Source organism: Salvelinus fontinalis, chromosome 14, assembly GCF_029448725.1.
Source record: "Salvelinus fontinalis isolate EN_2023a chromosome 14, ASM2944872v1, whole genome shotgun sequence".
NCBI lineage: Eukaryota > Metazoa > Chordata > Actinopteri > Salmoniformes > Salmonidae > Salvelinus > Salvelinus fontinalis.
In genome coordinates, this window is record NC_074678.1 from 32928221 (window position 1) to 32951232 (window position 23012).

At 44.7% G+C, this 23012-nt stretch overlaps 1 pseudogene; it reads right to left on the reverse strand.

Annotated features, from left to right (window-relative positions):
- Positions 1 to 13919: 13919 nt before the first annotated feature.
- Positions 13920 to 18899, reverse strand: LOC129810671 (sphingosine 1-phosphate receptor 3-like; annotated as a pseudogene).
- Between the last annotated feature and the right edge of the window lie 4113 nt (positions 18900 to 23012).

Genomic DNA, 23012 nt, shown 5'->3' on the forward strand with positions numbered 1-23012 from the left:
TAATGGAGTTGTTTTCTCCTATTTTGGCTACATTTCGGTCTACTACAAATGCCTCTATTCCTGTCTTAGCTTTTGAACAGCAAAAGGAGCTGTTGCTACAACTAGAGCATGATAGGCTGATAGCATCTCGGTCGTTCCTGTTTATGTGTTCCTCGTTTCATGTAAGTTCATAGTTTAGGTCTGTCTAGTTCGTTTTGTTATTTTGTATATTTAGTCAAGTGTATTCGTGTCTGTCTTCGTCTTACAATAAAGTATTATGTATTCATCACCCGCTGCGCCTTGGTCAACTCACTCACCGAAAGAGAGCCGTTACAGAATCACCCACCAAACCCAGATCAAGCAGCGGGTTAACGGACAGCAACGACAGCAGCAGTGGGAAAAGGAGGATTGGACATGGGAAGAGATCCTGGACGGTAAAGGACCCTGGGCACAGCCAGAGGAGTGTCGCCGTTCCAAGGCGGAGCTGGAGGCATCTAAAGCGGAGAGGCGACGTTATGAGGAGGCAGCACGGAAGCAAGGCTGGAAGCCCGCAAGTACTACCCAAAAATTTCTTGGGGGGGGGATAAGAGGTAGTGGGCCGAGGGCAGGTAGGAGACCTGCGCCCACTTCCCAGGCTAACCGTGGAGAGCGGGAGTACGGGCAGACACCATGTTACGCAGTAGAGCGCACGGTGTCTCCTGTACGCGTGCATAGCCCAGTGCGGGTTATTCCACCTCCCCGCACTGGTAGGGCTAGATTGGGCATTGAGCCAAATGTCATGAGCTTACATGGCACCAGCCTTACGCATGGTGTCCCCGGTTCGCCAACACAGCCCAGTGCGGGTTATTCCACCTCCCCGCACTGGACGGGCTACGGGGAGCATGCAACCAGGTAAGGTTGGGCAGGCTCAGTGCTCAAGAGAGCCAGTACGCCTGCACGGTCCGGTATTTCCGGCGCTACCTCCTCGCCCCAGCCCAGTACCACCAGTTCCGGCACCACGCACTAAGCCACCTGTGCGTCTCCAGAGCCCTGTTCCTCCTCCACGCACTCTCCCGATGGTGCGTGTCTCCAGCCCAGTGCCTCCAGTTCCGGCACCACGCACTAAGCCATCTGTGCGTCTCCAGAGCCCTGTACGCACTGTTCCTTCTCCCCGCACTCGCCCTGAGGTGCGTGCCCTCAGCCCGGTACCTCCAGTTCCGGTACCACGCACCAGGCCTATAGTGCGCTTCGAGAGGTCAGTGTGCCCTGTCCCTGCTCCCCGCACTAGCCTTGAAGTGCGTGCCGTCATCCCGGTACCCCCAGTTCCGGCACCACGCACCAGGCCTACTGTGCGCCTCAGCAGGGCAGCGTCGGCCGTCTGCCCAACGCCTTCTGCACTGCCTGTCTGCCCAGCGCCGTCTGAGCCATCTGTCTGCCCAGCGCCGTCTGAGCCATCTGTCTGCCCAGCGCCGTCTGAGCCATCTGTCTGCCCAGCGCCGTCTGAGCCATCTGTCTGCCCAGCGCCGTCTGAGCCATCTGTCTGCCCAGCGCCGTCTGAGCCATCTGTCTGCCCAGCGCCGTCTGAGCCATCTGTCTGCCCAGCGCCGTCTGAGCCATCTGTCTGCCCAGCGCCGTCTGAGCCATCTGTCTGCCCAGCGCCGTCTGAGCCATCTGTCTGCCCAGCGCCGTCTGAGCCATCTGTCTGCCCAGCGCCGTCTGAGCCATCTGTCTGCCCAGCGCCGTCTGAGCCATCTGTCTGCCCAGCGCCGTCTGAGCCATCTGTCTGCCCAGCGCCTTCTGAGCCATCCGTCTGCCCAGCGCCTTCTGAGCCATCCGTCTGCCCAGCGCCTTCTGAGCCATCCGTCTGCACAGCGCTTTCTGAGCCATCCGTCTGCCACGAGCCATTAGAGCCGCCCGTCTGTCCCGAGCCATTAGAGCCGTCCGTCAGTCAGGAGCCGCTAGAGCCGTCCGTCAGTCAGGAACTGCCAGAGCCGCCAGCCATTCAGGAGCTGCCAGAGCCGCCAGCCAGTCAGGAGCTGCCAGAGCCGCCAGCCAGTCAGGAGCTGCCAGAGCCGCCAGCCAGTCAGGAGCTGCCAGAGCCGCCAGCCAGTCAGGAGCTGCCAGAGCCGCCAGCCAGTCAGGAGCTGCCAGAGCCGCCAGCCAGTCAGGAGCTGCCCTACAGTCAGGAGCTGCCCTACAGTCAGGAGCTGCCCTACAGTCAGGAGCTGCCCTACAGTCATGAGCTGCCCTACAGTCATGAGCTGCCCTACAGTCATGAGCTGCCCTACAGTCATGAGCTGCCCTACAGCCCGGACCTGCCAGAGTCCCTCAGCCCGGACCTGCCAGAGTCCCTCAGCCCGGACCTGCCAGAGTCCCTCAGCCCGGACCTGCCAGAGTCCCTCAGCCCGGACCTGCCAGAGTACCTCAGCCCGGACCTGCCAGAGTCCCTCAGCCCGGACCTGCCAGAGTCCCTCAGCCCGGACCTGCCAGAGTCCCTCAGCCCGGACCTGCCAGAGTCCCTCAGCCCGGACCTGCCAGAGTCCCTCAGCCCGGACCTGCCAGAGTCCCTCAGCCCGGACCTGCCAGAGTCCCTCAGCCCGGACCTGCCAGAGTCCCTCAGCCCGGACCTGCCAGAGTCCCTCAGCCCGGACCTGCCAGAGTCCCTCAGCCCGGACCTGCCAGAGTCCCTCAGCCCGGACCTGCCAGAGTCCCTCAGCCCGGACCTGCCAGAGTCCCTCAGCCCGGACCTGCCAGAGTCCCTCAGCCCGGACCTGCCAGAGTCCCTCAGCCCGGACCTGCCAGAGTCCCTCAGCCCGGACCTGCCAGAGTCCCTCAGCCCGGACCTGCCAGAGTCCCTCAGCCAGGACCTGCCGCCCCTTATCCCGGTGCCGCCCCTTATCCCGGTGCCGCCCCTTATCCCGGTGCCGCCCCTTATCCCGGTGCTGCCCCTTCATTTAGGTGGTTTTAGTTGGAGGGTGGTCATTGGGAGGGGGATACAGAAGCGGGGAGTGACTATGGTGGTGTGGCGACAGCGTCCGGAGCCTGAGCCACCACCGTGGTCAGATGCCCACCCAGACCCTCCCCTGGACTTTGTGCTGGTGCGAACGTTCTGTCACGTTCCTGACCTGTTTTCTGTTGTTTTGTATGTGTGTGATGGTCAGGGCGTGAGTTTTGGGTGGGCAGTCTATGTTTTCTGTTTCTATGTTGGTTTTGGGTTGCCTAGTATGGCTCTTAATTAGAGGCAGGTGTTTTGCGTTTTCCTCTAATTGAGAGTCATATTAAGGTAGGTTGTTCTCACTGTTTGTTTGTGGGTGATTGTCGCTGTGTCTGTGTTTTTGCACCACACGGTACTGTCTCGTCTCGTTCGTTCGGTCGTTCCTGTTTATGTGTTCCTCGTTTCATGTAAGTTCATAGTTTAGGTCTGTCTAGTTCGTTTTGTTATTTTGTATATTTAGTCAAGTGTATTTCGTGTCTGTCTTCGTCTTACAATAAAGTATTATGTATTCATCACCCGCTGCGCCTTGGTCAACTCACTCACCGAAAGAGAGCCGTTACACCTATTCTGTCCCTTTTGCACCCCCACCCCCCTATCCTTTCAGCATACATGCCTCCACAACATTTGGAGTAGGTTAATTTAGGCATATAATAGGTTTAAGTTTAGGTTGAATTAAGCAACCCATTGGTTAGTGTTTAAAAATGGGGTTAATACATTGAGATTGGTGAACTTCATGAGTACAAATAAGGCAAATGAATCTGGTAATGGTACTGTAGGTTTGCAACATTGTGCTGAATTAACCTGATTTTGTACCAGTGAAGTAGACAGGATACCTATTTTTACAGTACTGTTACCATTTGTATTGATTATATTAACTTTGTTTTAGCTTCAAAATGTTATTGTACTTTCCTGTGTGACTTGCCAATGCAGTTGGTTGTGTGTGTACTCATTTGTTGGGCTTTCTCTTGTCATACACTTCTCCTTTCTCCCTCTTATCTTGCAGGTTGTGGTAAATTAAGTCATTTTACACTAGGTTGAATAAGATGTTTATCCTTTAGCTGTCTCCCCTCTCCACTAATTCATCTTTCCCTCACTAGGTGGCAGGGTTGTACCAGTGGCCACGCCAATCTCTCATGGAACAGATTGAGTTGCTGAAATGCATCATCCTCTTGTGATATGTAACATTAATTGCTGGAAAGCAGAGCTTCCATATTATGTGTGAAATGGTTGAATGAATGGCATGGATGCTTTCTATTAGGATATTAAATGGTATCATCTGAAGAGTGTAATAAACCATTACAATTAACAGCTGTGTGTCATTAATGATAGTATGTTTATCTCTGAATTGGGATCTGTTATAGTTCCATTGGAAAGATTAATTAAGGCTTTGAACAGATTGAAATGTGACAGATGTCACGTCTACAGACAGTAGAGCAAATGGAATTAAAACAATGTTGGAAAACATGCTGCAATGTGTACAGCAACTGCTCTGAGAATACATCCTAGTGGGCAAAACTTGGTTGAAAAGATGTCAGTCTTATTCTGGTTGTATTTTTACAGACCAAAATATTATGTATTTTCTGACCAACATCATTCGGTCATCATTCGTACCACTATATTATGTAGCCTACTGGTTAAGATTTCATTACCTGGTAATGACTACAGCTTATTACCTACGCTCCATAACTCTTACATAACATAACTCTTACATAACTGTACATACTCACCACACCGATCCTGTTGAAAAATAAATGTACACGTTATTCAATCATTGCACCCACACTGCTCGCACGCGCCAACGAGCGTCTGCATAGCCAGGCGCTAAAATAGAACTTGGTTCTGCAAGTCCTGCCTCGCCCGTCTCCTCAGTTTTTTTTAGGAGTGTATACTCACATGCCAACTCCTCCTTGGTTTTTAGGAGCATACAACCACGTGGGTGAACTAAACTATTTTCTCTTATTATCACAGACATGGTGAGTCGGAGGAGAGGACACCATTCTCGTGTCCTTCGGCGCCACAGGGTAGTATGCTGACAACTTACACCTACTCTCCTTTACATCTTCTCAGTTCTGTCTCACACTCGCTCAGCGTCTGGGTAGCACAGTCAGTATCATCCCCTGAATGGGTCCCCTTGAATACTTCTGTGATGGGTCAGATCTGCAGTGAAGAGAATCAGCACATTACAATTTGAGATTTTAAGAAATCTAAACGACATTCCTGAATAAAAAATGTTGCACTCAGCTGGCTAAAAGTATTTCCATGGTACTAGTTGAAGAGGTTTGTGACAGTTATAGCTTAGAGTTGTCTTTAAAAAATACCAACTTGCTCATGTACAGTGCATTCGGAAAGTATTCAGACGCCTTCTCTCTTTATATAGTGTTGTGGTGGCTCTCTTGTTGTGATGTGTGTTTTGTCCTATTAATATATTTTTTATTCCCAGCCCCCGTCCCCGCAGAAGGCCTTTTGGTAGGCCATCATTGTAAATACACATTTGTTTCTATCTGACTTGCCTAGTTAAATAAAGGTTAAATAAAATAAAAAATATTCTAAATTTGATTAAATCGTTTTTTCCCCGTATCAATCTACACAAAATACCCCATAATGACAAAGCGAAAACAAGTTTTTAGAAATTTTAGCAAATGTATTAAAAATAACACAGAAATACCTTATTTACGTAAGTATTCAGACCCTTTCCTATGAGACTCGAAATTGAGCTCAGGTGAATCCTGTCTACATTAGTCACCCTTGATGTTTCTACGACTTGATTGGAGTCCACTTGTGGTATATTCAATTGATTAGACATGATTTGGAAATACACACACCTGTCTATATAAGGTCCCACAGTTGACAGTGCATGTCAGAGTAAAAACCAAGCCATGAGGTCAAAGGAATTGTCCGTAGAGCTCTGACACAGGATTATGTCGAGGCACAGATCTGGGAATAGTACCAAAACGTTTATTTATTTTTACCCCTTTTTCTCCCCAATTTCGTGTTATCCAATTGGTAGTTACAGTCTTGTCTCATGGCTGCAACTCCCGTATGGACTCGGAAGAGGCGAAGGTCGAGAGCCATGCGTCCTCCGAAACACCAACCAAGCCGCACTGCCTCTTGACACGATGCCCACTTAACCCGGCAAGCCAGCTGTACCAATGTGTTGGAGGAAACACTGTACACCTGGCGACCGTGTCAGCGTGCACTGCGTCCGGCCCGCTACAGTAGTCACTAGTGCACGATGGGACAAGGACATCCCTGCCGGCCAAACCCTCCCCTAACCCGGACGACGCTGGGCCAATTGTGCGTTGCCCCATGTGTCTATTGGTCGTGGCCCGGCTGCGACAGAGCCTGAACCCAGAACCTCTAGTGACACAGCTAGCACTGCGATGCAGTGCCTTAGACCACTGTGCCACTCAGGAGGCCTAACCAAAACATTTATGCAGCATTGGTTCCCAAGTACACAGTGGCCTCCATCATTCTTAAATGGAAGAAGTTTGGAACTCCCAAGACTCTTCCTAGATCTGGCCGCCCGGCCAAACTGAGCAATCGGGGGAGAAGGGCCTTGGTCAGGGAGGTGACCAAGAACCCGATGGTCACTCTGACAAAGCTCCAGAGTTCCTATGTGGGGATGGGAGAACCTTCCAGAAGGACAACCATCTCTGCAGCACTCCACCAATCAGGCCTTTATGGTAGAGTAGCTAGACGGAAGCCACTCCTCAGTAAAAGTGCACATGACAACCTGCTTGTAGTTTGCCAAAAGGCCTCTCAGAACATGAGAATCAAGATTCTCTGGTCTGATGAAACCAAGATTGAACTCCTTGGCCTGAATGTAAAGCGTCACATCTGGAGGAAACCTGGCACCATCCCTACGGTGAAGAATGGTGGAGGTAGCATCTTGCTGTGGGGATGTTTTTCAGCTGCAGGGACTGGGAGACTAATCAAGATAGAGGGAAAGATGAACGGAGCAAAGTACAGAGAGATCCTTTATGAAAACCTGCTCTGGAGTGCTCAGGACATCAGACTGGGGCGAAGGTTCACCTTCCAACAGCACAACGACCCTAAGCACACAGCCAAGACAACGCAGGAGTGGCTTTGGGACATGTTTCTGAATGTTCTTGAGTTGCTCAGCCAGGACTTGAACCCAATCAAACATCTCTGGAGAGACCTGAAAATAGTTGTGCAGCAATGCTCTCCATTCAACCTGACAGAGCTTGAGAGGATCTGCAGAGAAGAATGGGAGAAACTACCCAAATGCAGGTGTTCCAAGCTTGTAGCGTCATACCCAAAATGACTCAAGGCCGTAATATACTTATGTAAATGTGATTTTAGGTTTTGTGTGTTTATTTTTAAATTTGCAAAAATGTCTAAAAACATGTTTTTGCTTTGGCATTATGGGGGATTGTGTGCAGATTGATTTAATCAATTTTAGAATAAGGTGTAATGTAACAAAATGTGGAAAAAGTCAAGGTGTCTGATTACATTCCGAATGCACTGTACATACTTTGAGTCCTCCTCCACCATGGCAGTCAGAGGCATTGTTAGCACAGCTGAAAACTATTGTGCTGATTAATGAAGCAATAAAACTGGCCTTTAGACTAGTTGAGTATCTGGAGCATCAGCATTTGTGGGTTCGATTACAGGCTCAAAATTGCCAGAAGCAAATTTTGTTTGTCTATTCTTGTTCGGAGAAATGAACGCCATTCCATGCGAGAAATTGAAATCTCGTACAACGCTGTGTACTACTCCCTTCTCAGAACAGTGCAAACTGGCTCTAACCAAAATAGACAGAGGAGTGGGAGGCCCCGGTGAACAACTGAGCAAGAGGACAAGTACATTAGAGTGTCTAGTTTGAGAAATTGACACCCCACAAGTCCTCAACTGGCAGCTTTATCAAATAGTACCCGCAAAACACCAGTCTCAACGTCAACAGTAAAGACGCGACTCCGGGATGCTGGCTGTGAACAGGCTCGGATGGTTGTCGTCCTGGATGATCTTTTTGGCTTTCTTGTGACATCGGGTACTGTAGGTGTCATGGAGGGCAGGTAGTTTGCCCCCGGTGATGCGTTGTGCAGACTGCACCACCCTCTTGGAGAGCCTTGCGGTTGATGACGGTGCAATTGCCGTACCAAGCTGTGATACAGCCCGACAGGATGCTCTTGATTGTGCATCTGTAAAAGTTTGTCAGGGTTTTGGGTGACAAGCCAACTTTCTTCAGCCTCCTGAGGTTGAAGAGGCGCTGTTGTGCCTTCTTACCAACACCATCATTAAGTTTGCTGACGACACAACAGTGGTAGGCCTGATCATATAGGGAGGAGACCTGGCAGTATGGTGCCAGAACAACACCCTCTCCCTCAGTGTGAGCAAGACAAAGGAGCTGATTATGGACTACAGGAAAAGGAGGGCCGAACAGGCCCCCATTAACATTGATGGGGCTGTAATGGAGCGGGTCGAGAGTTTCAAGTTCCTTGGTGCCCACATCACCAACAAACTATCATGGTCCAAACATAGAAAAGACAGTCGTGAAGACCTCATCAAAAGGCATTACAGTTTCCTCCACGACAAGTTTGTCAGGGGGCTTTGGAAACTGAGTATATGGAAATAGATGATGATGAAGCTCCAACATTTTAATCATTCTGATCATGGGTTTTATTTCAAAATATTAACCATTCCTCTGTTTTTGAGGACTAGGTCTACCAATATCTAGACATTTAAAGTAAAAAATATTCAGTAAATTCATTTTGAAAGGGAGCATAAAAAGGGCACATAAAGAAAGCCCCCGAAGCTACTTGCTTGATGAGGTGTTACAAATTACTGCACATCTTAACGTGTCTAATACATACAGTTCTGAACAAACTGAGTAAAAACTAAAACGGACAACTAGAAAAAGCTCAAACCAAGTTTATTCACCCACTGGGTCGTACAGCTGCATGATTACACAAGCACATATATTTATAACCTTCTAATAGGCGTGGTCAACTCCTTACACATCTAGACAACCAATACCTCTCTGTTGCTAGGTAGGAATTTAATTGGTTCCTCTCACTGGTGTTGTCACAGCCCTGCCTGTTACTAAAACCTTTGTGGGCGTGGAAGGGTATGTGTCAGATAGTGGCCCCCCTCCCAGAGGTTCCTTCTCACTTCATCTGTTGATTTGACCTCGAGATGCATTCCTCACTCCTCCATAGTTCCGCAGCCGGCCTGCCTTATCAGAGACTAATAATTGCCTTTCACCTCTCTCCTCAGAAACATGGAACAGAAAATGAATCTTCTACTCTCAGTAACTTTACATATTCCTAGTTTCCATCCTTCTCTCGTCCATACTCCTTCCACACCACTCTGTACCACAAACTTTTGGAACAGATTCACGCGTTAGAAAATGTTTGCACTTCCAAAAGTCAAATAGGCCTCTATCTATACCTTACTGGTGAGGTTAAGAATGAAAAGTTCCTTAATGATCTTCTTAATGAAGGAAAGGGTCCAAAACTGCTCCTGTCCTGCGTGGTATGTTAATGAACTGTATTTCCACTGAAGTTGATCTACACGTACAACTTATTTTCTACCCTTTTTAGTGCTTCTCAAAAATAAAATGTCAAGCAAAGTAGATTTGCAGGGTGAGCGAAAAAAGCACTCCAAGTCATTGTTGCTTAAGACATTGTACAATAGTGTCCCATCTAGTCTGTTCTCCTCCACAATGGCAACATTTTGGTTGCTCAACATAAATGTGCCATTTATTTTGTTTGCAGCCAGATAGAACCCTTTCTCCTGTGTTGGAGCAGCAGATTATCCTCTGTTTGTTTTGTCAACCTCACACAACCCCGTAGTTACGTATCTGAGCAACAGGGTTGTTGGAGTTTCTCACAAGCTTCTTTACCTTGTAGAGGTACAGTTGAAGTCGGAAGTTTACATACACTTAGGTTGGAGTCATTAAAACTTGTTTTTCAACCACTCCACAAATTTCTTGTTAACAAACTATAGTTTTGGCAAGTCAGTTAGGACATCTACTTTGTGCATGACACAAGTAATTTTTCCAACAATTGTTTACAGACAGATAATTTCACTTATAATTCACTTTATCACAATTCCAGTGGGTCAGAAGTTTACATACACTAAATTGACTGTGCCTTTAAACAGCTTGGAAAATTCCAGAAAAGTATCAATATCCACAGTAAAACGAGTCCTATATCAACATAACCTGAAAGGCCGCTCAGCATGGAAAATGCCACTGCCCCAAAACCGCCATAAAAAAGACAGACTACGGTTTGCAACTGCACATGGGGACAAAGATTGTACTTTTTTGAGAAATATCCTCTGGTTTGATGAAACAAAAATAAAACTGTTTGGCCATAATGACCATCGTTATGTTTGGAGGAAAAAGGGGGAGGCTTGCAAGCCGAAAAACACCATCCCAACCATGAAGCACGGGGGTGGCAGCATCATGTTGTGGGGGTGCTTTGCTGCAGGAGGGATGTGCACTTCACAAAATAGATGACATCATGAGGATGGAAAATGATATCGATATATTGAAGCGACATCTCAAGACGTCAGTCAGGAAGTTACATTTTGGTCGCAAATGGGTCTTCCAAATGGACAATGACCCCAAGCATACTTCCAAAGTTGTGGGAAAATGCCTTAAGGACAAGAAAGTCAAGGTACTGGAGTGGCCATCACAAAGCCCTGACCTCAATCCTATAGAAAATTTGTGGGCAGAACTGAAAAAGCGTGTGCGAGCAAGGAGGCCTAGAAACCTGACTCAGTTACACCAGCTCTGTCAGGAGGAATGGGCCAAAATTCACCCAACTTATTGTGAGAAGCTTGTGGAAGGCTACCCGAAACGTTTGACCAAAGTTAAACAATTTAAAGAGAGACATGAGACATGCTATTCAGTTGCTTATGATTGCCTGATCTTACACTCTTAGAAAAAAAGGTTGTATCTAGAACCTGAAAGGGTTAATTGACTGTCCCCATAGGAGAACCCTTTAAATAGCCCTTTTTGGTTCCAGGTAGAACTATGTTGGGTTCCATATAGAACCCTTTCCACAGAGGGTTCTACCTGGAACCAAAAAGGATTCTCTTATGGTGACAGCCGAAGAACCTTTTTGGATCCCTTTTTTCGAAAAGTCTAGTGTAAGTAGATCCACTTGAAATAGTTCCGCCTCTAATATAAGATTGTAAAGCAAATCAAATCCAATTTTAACTCAGCTTTTTTTTGGGGGGGGGGACCCTTGTGTCCTGATTCAACAGACACCTCCCCCTTGGTGAGTCGAGTCGCTAACTCGAAAACACGTGCAGTTGCAGAGAAGATGAAGAGATTTGACAATTACACCCATGTCTAACACTGTTTGTTGCAGGAATGATATGACAGACAACTATTGAACAATATCATAATTGATTGTCTCTCTTTATTGCCTGTTTACAGATTACATTTTTTGCATTTAACTTCCTTTTTTTAAGACTGCCAAGCTGTCTTCAATTGGGTAAGCTCTGTCTGGGGCAATGTCCTCAGGATTATGGAGTGGTGTGTTTATAAAAAGTTATTTGAATATTACAACATTTATTGGTATTAAGCAAAACATTTAGTCTAATTGTGATATCCTCTTTCTTAAAATGTTTCATATTGATGACCAATTAATTAATGTCTGACTTTACTACGAAGGGACAGAGGAGCAAACATACCTTTGTTACCACTTTTAGTAGATTGACTGTTAGATATTTCACTGTGTGTTACTGTTATGTTGTGTCCTGCATGCTCACATTATGCCAATCGTTATTTATTTCTATTTTATGCTTACAGTAAGTGTCATGAAAAACCAGAAAACTCACGAGGTTGATGTGTTGCGGGCCCTCTGGAAAGTCCTGAAATATGCCCCTGAGCCGTGTTGGAGAAGGACGCAAAGTATGTATATGAGCAAGTTACTCTTTTTTTATTTTTTTTATTTTTTTTAAACATCCCTAAGCTATAACTGCCACAAAATTCTTCAACTAGTACCATGGAAATACTTTTAGCCAGCTGAGTCCACAAAAACATTGGGCCTTTATATACTCCCAGTATTTCTATGCATGACATTTATAAAAACAATTACTGTATGCCATTGCTTGATCTATTTTAAAATGTAAGAATATGTTAGTGACTATGGAAACAAATACAAATGTAAATGAAAAATGTTTTCAATATACAACTTTATCCTCTGCAATACTTTTTACAGTACACGCTTAGAAAAAAAGGTGCCATCTAGAACCTAAAAGGTTTATTCAGATGTCCCCATCGGAGAACCGTAGAACCCTTTGAGGAACTCTGTTTGGTTCCTGGTAGAACCCTTTTGGTTTCAGGTAGAACCCTTTTGGGTTTTATATAGGACAATTTCCACAGAGGGTTCGACATGGAAACAAAAGGGTTCTACATGGAACCAAAATGGCTTCCCCCTGTGTAGGTTCTAAATATCAGAGTAAGAACTCGACGGACACTATGAAAGCTTAAACCAAGTTTATTCATCCCAAAGGATCGAACAGCTGAACCAACAAAAACATATTCACACAAGCACTGACATTTAATCCTTTCTCCTGCTGAGTCTCCTCCTACACATCTGAACAGCCAATGCATCTCTGTTGCTAGACAGAACCTTAGTGATATCTGTTCTTCCTCAGTTCATCTGACCTGACCTCTGCTCACTTCTCTCCAACTCACAGCTGTCATGGTGGCTAGTACCAGACTGTCTCTTCTCCTCCCAGCGGATCCCTCCCATACAGTAGGATCCCTGATGGCTAATAATAACATATTCTGACATAATGTAAAAGTTATACATTACCCTTTCTCCATCGGTGACATGAATAAGTATATTTCATATTCTCAGAACCCAACACCTGGAACCAAAAAGAGTTAATCTATGGTGGATGCTGAAGAACCCTTTTGGAACCCTTTTTTCTAAGAGTGTTGGTAATAAGCTGTAGTCATGTGGTCATTACCAGGTTATGATGAGGTCTTAGCTATGACAAGTAGGCTACATAATGTACACATAATATAGTGATCACAATTATGACCAACTTGTCATATGGTGCTGAGAAAAATATGTAATATTCTGGTCAGTAAAAATATATTTTTTAAAAACCCTGTCCTTTCTCAACCATACTTCATACTGACGTCTTTTCAACCAGCTTTTTCCCACTAGGTAGAACCTATGCAAACTGCTTTACTAGCACAAAGACTATCTTTGAATAGCAGAAGGACATTGAGACGGACAGTCAGCTCTTCCGTCTTACAAAATGGCTACACAAAGGCTTGTCAGAGAGGAAAGTACATTCGCCAAGTATAAAATGTATTTATGTTTTTGTTTTGATAGGCTTACGATCCCAGCATCTCAAACACCTGATGAATTCTCAAGTTGAAACGTTTGTGGTTTGTGAATTCTGACTGAAAATGTATTTTGACTGAACAGAAATTGATGACCTAAATGTACGTGGACCTTCTCTGCCACATTGAAAATGTACTTGTTTATTTATATCAAATAACAAGCATTGGTTGGCAATTGTGGTTTTGATTAACCAAAATGATCTGGCTATTTTTGAGTTTTTATGCATCACTGGCTGAGCTAAATACAGTATTTCATGAGACCCTAACTGCCAGCTGTTTGCCAACTGTGCTAGAAAATTGCAAACCCTGCTGAAAAAGAACATGACTCCAATTTTAATCATTGTAATGGTTCCAGTGTCTTATATGCAATGGGTGCATGGCCCACAAACAGTATGCACATGTTTCTATAGATTGGTATGTATTCATTTAGTAGCTTTTAGATAACTGGTCAGGAGTTCAATCAGATATCAACTAAAAACCAGATATCAACCAAAATAAGCAATTTTTCATGATGTCAAAAAGACGTCATGAAAAAGACGTCTTAATCTGGTTGTGATCTGCTTATATTTCAACCAATAAACGACGACTAACAGTAAAAGCCTAACCTACTAAATCATGACAAGCTACCAAAGCTTATAGTTTTTATTAAATTGGTATTTAGACACCACACATGATGTAAAGGTAATTTACAGTCCATTGTTGGTTAAATAATTCCAATACAACTCTCTAGTGGTTAGTGGAAGCGTGAGTGACTTGTATCTATGTTGCTGAGAGGAACCAGAACCAACATTGACACATGTTCTTTACTCTGACAGCAAACTTCAAATCATTACAAAATCAATATTTGACTCACTGTACCATTTAAGGCGTAAACACAAAGGATTAGTACACAGTTCATCATACCGGGAAGGCCTAGTCTTTATTGAAAATAAATATACTGTACTGTCCTAGAAAGAGAAAGGCAGGTGAATTGGAATATATATATATATACACTGTATGTGCAATACACAGTAATCCAACTTTCATTTGCAAACTACCCATCCTCTATTGCACACATATGAACAGTTTATCACAATTAATCCACTTTTCCCACACTATAGATAGTTGATAAAGCTATATTATGCTCTATTACATGTCTTGTGGGAACATTTTTCATTGTGTTCCGTAGTTATGAACTATGAAGTAAATTAATATACAAGGCATGCCCAAAGGTTCAATGTGAGTACTTTGAATGTCTTTGCAAAATAGTGGCTTTAGATGAGCTATGGTAAGAGTAGATCCTTAGCATCCCTTTGCTTTGCAGTCTTATTAATGAAACATTTGCGCTTGGTTCATAGAACCGGGGTTATGTCAGTAACCTCCAGTAGCCGCTAGATGCGATTGTAATAAACAGAGTGGTTTCTGTTTCCTTCCTACAAAAGCTGAAAGATAAGGCTCTCAGGAACACGAAGGTACGTACTGTACTGTTTCCCTGTACTATATCCATAAGCAGTTAGAACCGAGTGGACAAGGCCAGGCACTAAATTAGACTGGGGGAGAAAAGAACATCCTCAACATCCTGTTATTTTCAACACAGATCATACATCATCAACATTATTGCCTGATGATCTTCTGAACTTCCCAATACCTTTCTGATGCATTTCAGTCACTTTAAACCACAGGTTAGGATCCAAAATTATTTTCCAATCATTTAGTTTCGAACCGAAGCATATTTTTTTCCGTTCTGTTCCAATGTTTCAACCAGAAAAATAAATTTCTGAACAGGTTCAAACCCCAAAAAGTACCAATTTATATGGTTCCTTTCTGTTCTTTTTTTAAACCTCTGAAATATACACTACACGCCAAACATCTCATTCCAAAATCATTCGCATATGGAGTTTCTCCCCCTTTGCTACTATAACAGCCTCTACTCTTTTGGGAAGGCTTTCCACTAGATGTTGGAACATTGCTACGGGACTTGCTTCCATTCAGCCACAAGGGCATTGTCATACTGAAACAGGAAAGGGCCTTCCCCAAACCTTCGCCACAAAGTTGGAAGCACAGAATCATCTAGAATGTCATTGTATGGTGTAGCGTTAAGATTTCCCTTCACTGGATCCAAGGGGCCTAGCCAAAACCATGAAAAACAGCCCCAGACATTATTTCCTTATTCCTCCTCCACCAAACTTTACAGTTGCACTAGCGTTATCCATGCATCTGCCAAACCCAGATTTGACAAACTGACTTGTTGGAAAGATGGAATCCTATGACGTAGCCTTTCAGTATGGGTCATTCTACTGAAAATGTTTGTCTACAGAGATTGCTTAGCTGTGTGCTCGATTTTCTACACTGGTCAGCAAGGGCGTAGCTGAAATAGCCAAATCCACCAATTTGAAGGGATGTCCACATATTTTGTAGTGTATATATTTTTTACATTTAGCTCGACATTAAATTACTTCAACAATCAGTGAGGATAAAGCAGCTTGCTGTGGAACGCGTAAGCGATTTTTGCTGTATAGGAAAGTTGTTAGAGCACATTTTAACAGCATGGTTTAATCACAATGAAAGACAAACACACACTGTGCTGTCAGTCACAGTTTAGGACACAAGATGCAACATCAATTTTGAGGGTGAGAGAGAATGGAGGAAGCTTCCTTTGAAGCGCTGGGCATCTTGTTATGACATGTATTATCTGAATTAGGCCCACAGAATTATACCTACGGAGGAGCGGGTTCTATAGAGGAACTTTAAATGTCTTTCAACTTCCGAGTTGGTTTATTAACGTTGGAGTTTTGCAAACGTTAGCTAGCTAGCTTGTGTGTGCAGAGCAGCACTAGAATTAAAAACACGTCTTACCGTTTTGTAGTTAATAAATCCATTGTGAAATGTGATAACTATAGTATCCTTAACTAACATTTTAAAAAGTAAATCCATTCTTCTCCAATAAACATATCTCTCTAATATCTGAATTACTCGTGTAACATCGTCAATAGGCTACAGTAACCTAAGCTTCAAAGGGGAGGGGCAGATAGCCTACACAAAGTTTTACAGCTGGCAGGCAGAAGCTGGAATACATTTCTGAGTGACAGAGCCACTTCAGGCACTTCAGATTGAAATACTGTCAGACTGATTTGTTATAGACTGTGTACCCAATAAAAAAGTAATAAAAGGGGTCACGGGCCAAAAAAACGTGAGAACCCCTGCTTTACAGCAAGTTCATCAGTCCAAACCTCATCCGAGTGTCTACCCAAGGTCTCTTCAGTCAATACTTTCACCAATGCATACTGAAATAGCCCCAGTGTCCATGCCTGTACAATGCCCACTCACAGCATTGCCAGTTATCCATGCAGTGTGAATCTAGCCTGGTCCAAGATCTGCATGTGCTTTAGCCAACTATGACAGACATCGCATGATAACGATAGTCAGAGGAGTTGGCTAGACTACTAGAGCACATACAGACCAGTCTACAGTGAATTAGCTGTCAAATCAGAACTTGCTGAGGGACGGCAGTGCACCAGCCTTGACCAGCACCGCTGACACCAGGTCGGCCGGCCCTGGTTATTAGAGTTCAGGGGCGTGGTCACCTTCCCCCGGGTCAGAGACTTGGCAGCCCCCGTTATCATACTCCCTCCTCCACCCACACTGGACTTGCTGTTCTCGGCCGTGGGGATGACTGTCCCCAGGTGGGGGTTGCCTGCCATGGAGGCTGGGGCCTCCAGGTGAGGCTGACAGCAGCACAGCAGCCTGAAGAAGGCTGCTCTCATCTCCATGCTGGACAGTGTGTAGATGAGGGGGTTGACGGCTGAATTGAGCACGGCCAAGGCGATGAACCAGTCTACATGGTAGAGCACTGGGCAGCGCTCAGGGCTGCAGCCCACATCCAGCAGCAGCAGCAGGAACAGCGGGGCCCAGCACATCACAAACACCCCCAGAACTATTACCACCGTCCTCAGCAGGGCCAGTGAGTGCTCTGAGGGCCTGCTGCTCACCCTCCGCCCGCTGGACGTCACCAGGCGGTAGATGCGGATGTAGAGGATGATGATGGCCACCAGCAGGGCGCTGAAGACGCTGATGCAGAAGGCCACGTAGCTCTTGTCATAGAGCGGCAGCACGGTGGAGCAGGAGGCCAGGTGTTCCAGGCAGTTCCAGCCAAGGGAGGGCAGGGCGCTGAGCAGCACCGACACGGCCCAGCATGCCCCCAGCAGTCCCAGTAACCTCCCACGCCCCGCTGCCTCGCACGGACGCAGCCGCACCATGGTCATGTGTCTCTCGATGCCAATGGCCAGCAGGCTGAAGGTGGAGGCGCTGAGGGCCACAAACATGCTACCCTCTCTTGCCAGCCACTGGGCCGGTGTCAGAAAGAAGGTCTTGCCGCCAGAGGTGAAAATGTTGACCACATAGGCCACCCCGGCCAGCATGTCAGATAGGGCCAGGTTACCGATGAGGAAGTACATGCGGCTGTGGAAGCGTTTGTTCCTCCATAACGCCAGCAGCACTGTAACGTTCTCCAGCACGATGAGGATACAGATGAGGAGGAGGACAGCAGTCTTACAGACCCCACTGCTCCTCGGCCGACCCCACTTCCCAGAGTGGTTGTAGTGGGCCACGATCACAGGGTTCATCCCCTCCTCAAACACATTCTCCATCCTGCCTGGCCCTGGCCTGGCCTTCCCCCTTCACGCAGCAGAGGGCGCCACAACACAGCAGACTGCAGACAGAGGATCTACTGACATCTGGCACTGTTGTTATCACACTCTTTATTGGGAGCTGTTGGATAAAATGTGTTAAAATGAGTATTGCTAATTAAGTAAGAACTTTATTCTGATTGAAATATTAAATATGCTGATTAAACTCATGGGAAGTTAGTCAAATAATTATAATAATACACTGATACAATAATTTTGTGTCACATCTTAGTTTGAAAACCTTTGTAGCCTAAAATGTATATTCTATGGTAATGTTTAAATTAATAATTTTTTATGTAATAGTATTTATGTAATAGTAATAGTATTTTTTTTTGTTTTCAAATAAGTTATTTAGGAACATGTGGATACATACTATTCTCAATATTTGATAGAATGTGTTTCTCCCAATCTTCCCATCTTAATAGAATTAGACTGAAGATGTCATTACTTCGAGGCACTTTTAAATCCTTATTTCTAACGTTTGAAACATTTATGTTCACTGTGCCACACATATCACTAGAATGAAACAGCATTTTCATCATTGTTATGAAAAGGTGAATTTAGTTCAAATTATAAAGATCAATCAATCAATCTTACCTGTCAGACAGTTTACAACTCCATCGCAGATAACTTGTAGCATATGGATATTTTCTTGACAGATATGGTCATTAAAAAAGCGGTGCTTCAATAACCAAATATTCATTGCGTCGTGGCATCGATTCCATATTTTATTCCGGATATTAAAAGTCGCAATATAAATAAAGGTGTTATTGTAGGCTAATTCCCGCTAGAGTTTCATTCCGATAAAGCCCACAACTCCATACGTCGAACTCTATAGTGGTCCTTCTGTGACTTCTCTGAAACGTTCAACTAATTTCTCCCCAACCTGGAATAGGGCGGGTTCATCCCGTATTCCCAAACCCATTCTCAAGCAATTAGTATAAGAGAGTCATGAGCGGACAAATGTCGAATGGGATGCTGAAGTTTGACTAGCTAAATAGAGCAAGGTATCACTTACTGTAGCTGGGGTGGAGAGGTTTGATTTTTAATTACTTTTAGACTCCGGTAGTCTCTGTGTGTAGGTTTCTATGTCAGACGTCATTTCAACATCTAGTTTCGATTTATTTACATTTGGTTGAGTTGTAAACGAACGTGAATTAAAAGTTAATTTTACCATGTAATTGGATTTAGGTTAAAAGTTGGGTGAAAAAAAGATTAAATTACCTTATGTGACTTTTTGCAAAATCCAATTTTTTGCAATTTTTTGACTTTTTGCAAATCCAATTCGTTTTCCATGTTAATTCAACGACTTCACAGATTTTTGGGGTTGAAATTAAGTGGTTTGTTTTTTCACTTTTTTTGGTTCCATTACACAGTAAATGCCAAGGTAAATTACTAGTTTTAGGCTAGAAACACACTTAACTGTCTCCTTGTGTGTAATGCTGTACTTGTCTTTGGTTGCCTACCATACATACAATTTCGGAAAGTATTCACTCCCCTTGGCTTTTTCCATATTATAAAATTGATGAAATTAAAAATGTTCCTCATCAATCTACACACAATACCCTAGAATGACAAAGTTACAACAGGTTTTTTAGGAATACCTTATTTACATAAGTATTCAGACCCTTTGCTATGAGACTCGAAATTGAGCTCAGATGCATCCTGTTTCCATTGATCATCCTTGAGATGTTTCTACAACTTGATTGGATTCCACCTGTGGTAAATTCAATTGATTGGGCATGATTTGGAAAGGAAAACAACTGTCTATATAAGGCCCCACAGTTGACAGTGCAAGTCAGAGCAAAAACCAAGCCATGAGGTCGAAGGAATTGTCCGTGCACCTCCAAGACAGGATTGTGTCGAGGCACAGATCTGGGGAAGGGTAACAAAAAAATTTCTGTAGCATTGAAGGTCCACAAGAACACAGTGGCCTACATCATTCTTAAATGGAAGACGTTTGGAACCCCCAAGACTCTTCCTAGAGCTGGCCGCCTGGCCAATCTGAGCAATCTGGGGAGAAGGGGCTTGGTCAGGGAGGTGACCAAGATGCCGATAGTCACTCTAACAGAGCTTCAGAGTTCCTTTGTGGAGAGGGGTGAACCTTCCAGAAGGACAACCATCTCTGCAGCACTCCACCAATCAGGCCTTTATGGTAGAGTGGCCAGATGGAAGCCACTCCTCAGTAAGAGGCACATGACAACCAGTTTGGAGTTTGCCAAAAGGCACCTGAAGACTCTCAGACCATGAGAAGCAAGACTCTCTAGTCAGATGAAACTAAGATTGAACTCATTGGCCTGAATGCCTAATGTCATGTCTGGAGGAAACATGGCACCATCCCTACGGTGAAGCATGGTGGTGGCAGCATCATGCTGTGGGGATGTTTTTCAGCGGCGGGGAATGGGAGACTAGTCAGGATCGAGGGAAAGATGAACGGAGCAAAGTACAGAGCGCTCAGGACTTCAGACTGGGCCGAAGGTTCACCTTCCAACAGGACAACGACCCTAAGCACACAGCCAAGACAGTGGCTTTGGGACAAGTCTCTGGATGTCCTTGAGTAGCACAGCCAGAGCCTGGACTTGAACTCAATCAAACATCTCTGGAGAGACCTGAAGATCGGTGGACAGCAACACTCCCCATCCAACCTGAACGAGCTTGAGAAGATCTGCAGAGAAGAATGGGAGAATCTCCCCAAATACAGGTGTGCTAAGCTTGTAGTGTCATACCCAAGAAGACTCGAGGCTGTAATTGCTGTGTTTCAACAAAGTACTGAGTAAAGGGTCTGAATACTTATGTAAATGTGGTATTTCCTTTTATTATTATTTTTATCCAATTTTTGCTTTGTCATTATGGGGTGTTGTGTGTAGAATGATGAGGGAAAAAAACTGTTTAAGCCATTTTAGAATAAGGCTGTAACTTTACAAAATGTGGAAAAAGTCAACGTGTCTGAATAATTTCCGAATGCACTGTATTTGTTACTATTCAAATGATTTCCTCTCTCTGTCTCTACTTTTTGCAACAGGTATTTTGCACATTGTGAGTCATTCCTCAAATCAAATGTACGCCCATACCACAACCATCGAATCCACTTTGAAATGGCTCACATACACACATTGCCAAACAAAGGGAGAAAAAAGATTAGCTCGGATGAAACTAACACAAGGTGATATAAAACAAACAAAATAATGTTCATGCTCGGTAGGTTTCTTTATTTGCCTTCTGAGATATTCTCCCAGCTGACAGGTCAAGAAACAACAGTTTGTAAACCTTCATATCCATGCTTTGATCAGACATAGTTTTTCATGTTCAGAATGAAGAATTCATTTTTCTCTTGGTCCTTCCTGTGTGTGGGATAGGTGCCCTGCCTGTCCACAGCAGATGAGGTGACACGGTCACACACATTCTCTCACACAGGATCATATGGTCACTCACACTCTCTAAATTACAGGATGTGAAGTTTCTCCCTGGCCTAACACATTGTGACATGAACTGGCTGACTTGAACAGAATGACCAAAACAGGAGGGACAGGGGACACAGAAAAACTACAGCTGAACATTTTGGAACTTGAGGCAGACATTCTGAGTACTGTGTCTGACCCTGTCACCTCAGCCCCACCCCCGTCCCCCTCCCCGTCCCCCTCGTCCCCATCCCCCTCTCCACTTCGCAGTGGGCTCTCTCCCATATTGTGTTGATAGTCCAGGCAGCACATTCCTAGTATAGTATTCCCCAGGGAAAAGTGGCCCAATCTATTATTATGACCGTTAGATAGTACACTGGCAGGAAAATGCTAAGTGGAGAATTAGGTTGCCATTGCATGCCATTTTCTCGGCTGCTTGCTACATTTCTCAAAATACAATTTTATTGTCACATGCTTCGTAAACAACAGGTGTAGACTAACAGTGAAATGCTTACTTACAGGCCCTTCCAAACAATACAGAGACAAATTTTTTGAAATAATAGAAAAATAATAACACAAGGAATAAATATATAATGAGTAATGATAACTTGGATATATCCACAGAGTACCCGTACCTAGTCGAGGTAATCAGAGGGATAAAGTGACTAGGCGACAGGATAGATAAAACAGTAGCAGCAGCGTATGTGATGAGTCAAAACAGTTCAAAAAGGGTCAATGCAAATAGTTAATCAATAGCTACCAGGACTAACTATTTAGCAGTCTAATGGCTTGGGGGTAGAAGCTGTTCAGGATCCTGTTGGTTCCAGACTAGCTGCATCGGTACCGCCTGCCGTGCGGTCTATGACTTGGGTGGCTGGAGTATTTGACAACTTGTAGGGCCTTCCTCTGACACTGCCTGGTATAGATGTCCTGGATGGCAGTGAGCTCGGCCCCAGTGATGTACTGTGCCGTACACACTACCATCTGTAGCGCCTTGCAGTCGGATGCCAAGCAATGGTGCACCTGTCGATGGTGCAGCTGTACAGTATTCACCTTTGGAAAACAACACTGCCTCCCCAAAACAAATCCAAGACTCTCGATAGAGAGACTCTCTCAGTAAAGACTCTCTAAACGATCAAACGGTATTATTTGTCGTCTAGTGCAATGGCACAACAGATATGTATTGTAACCATCAAAAGACATGATGCATTATCTGTTTGTCAAAGAGGAATTGGTACGAAATGGCAATCAAACATTTTATAGAAGTGAGTTGTATTCTTGTTCTCCGAATTAAAGAAATATCTGAATGCAGTAATAATTTTCTACTATTTATCATTGCAAAAGTGTTCCCGATTGATAGAAGGTTGCATAATTAATGTTATAAAGGTGTACTATAGGCCTAGGGTAAACATTATTTTCCAAGATGGCGTAGCAGTGTAGACGTCTTTGTCCTGTCGTGTCCCGTGTCCCTTGTATATATCTTTTTACATCTTTTTCTTCGCATATCTTTTAAAAATACTTTCTTAAACCTCAACTTCTAAATACTCTCCTGCAACCCGCCTCACCCAATGTGGCGTGGATCTGCTTTTTTCTGAAGTATTTCTATTTACTTCTGATCTGGAATCCATCTACTGAAGATAGCCAGCTAACTGCCTACC